This window comes from Pteropus medius, unplaced genomic scaffold, assembly GCF_902729225.1.
Source record: "Pteropus medius unplaced genomic scaffold, Ma_sr-lr_union100, whole genome shotgun sequence".
NCBI classification, from domain to species: domain Eukaryota; kingdom Metazoa; phylum Chordata; class Mammalia; order Chiroptera; family Pteropodidae; genus Pteropus; species Pteropus medius.
This window is the reverse complement of record NW_024354501.1, coordinates 604361-605670: the sequence shown is the minus strand read 5'-3', so window position 1 is coordinate 605670 and position 1310 is coordinate 604361. Positions and strand designations below refer to the sequence as shown.

The window sequence follows — 1310 nt, the reverse complement described above, 5'->3', positions numbered from 1 at the left end:
TTCACTCCAGCATCTTGGCGGGGCCGCAGGTGAGCAATGAAGCCCTAAGCAGGAGACAGGTAAAGGTTCCAGCAAGGAGGCAGCTCTTCGTGAGCTAAGGCGAGGTCGGCTATGAAGAGCTAACTGCCCCTGCCCGAGGGAGGACCGGCTCTGAGAGACAGCAGGGCAACCAGGTCAAATGCAGGATGCCCCGTCACATTTGAATTTCAGATAAACAACACGTTTTTGGTATAAGTAGGTCCCAGACATCACACGGGATCTGCCGCCAGGGCCGGGGAGCTGGGGGGACTGTTCGGCTAATTCGCTCCTGACGGCCCGTTCTTCCTCACGGAGAATACCTGTTCTCTGTCCCTTGTCCGGCTGGCTGTGCCACCACCCGCTGGCGCTCACTAAATCAGCTGAACTACCACAGGGACATCGTTAGGAACAGGTGGGCTCAGGCTTCGGTCGTGGGAGGTAAAAGGAGCCGAGAGCCGAGCTTCGATCAGATCTGGCTGTGTGTCTAACACTTACTTACGCAAACTTCTATCATTCTGAAAAAAGAAAATCCTAAATATTCACTTGATTTTTGTCCCAAATTTTCCACGTATAAAGAGGAAGAGGTTCCTCTGAACGATGTATGGTTTATTCCAGTCGTAGGTCAGCCTTTTATTATTTATTTATTTGTTTGTTTGTTTTTTACGCCTACAGCACCTGGTCTTCCTAGATGGTCTCCCTTCCAAGTACTAACCAGGCCCGACCCTGCTTAGCTTCTGAGATCAGACGGGATCGTACGCATTCAGGGTGGCATGGCCATACATGTAGTTCATTCAGCCTTTTAAATTTGAAGTCTCTTTAGTCAATAGAAATCGACAGACATGGCTTTTAACTTTCTATTGATTTAGAATTAAAATTGCCACCCAATCGAAGCTCACGGGAGTCTAACGCTAGCCTCCTTTAGTTACCGATGAATAAATCGCTGTCTCCTTGGGGAAACGGTAGAACGGGTACACATGAAGGTCCACGGGAAGTTTGAGATCTTGTGCCATTAAACAAGAAAGCATTCAAAAACTAATGAGGTCGCACCGAAGGACCCAGGCATCTGTTGCAGGAGTTGACAAATCTCTGTCATACACGCGTTCGTGAAACTCAGAAAAGAGAATGCCAGGAAAAAAATCATTAAAACTCACGCTCTCACTCTGAAAAAAGCACGACATAACAGAATAACACCGACAAGCCATCGCTTGCGTGGATTTATCACGTTTTTAGGTCCAGCTTCCGGGTCGAAGGGCCGGAGGATTAAACTGAGAAAGGCCACAGGAACCTGACTG

General features: G+C 48.2%; 1 pseudogene; it reads right to left on the bottom strand.

The window, feature by feature from the left end:
• Positions 1-681: 681 nt before the first annotated feature.
• On the bottom strand, positions 682-800 carry LOC120595365 (uncharacterized; annotated as a pseudogene).
• Positions 801-1310: the final 510 nt, after the last annotated feature.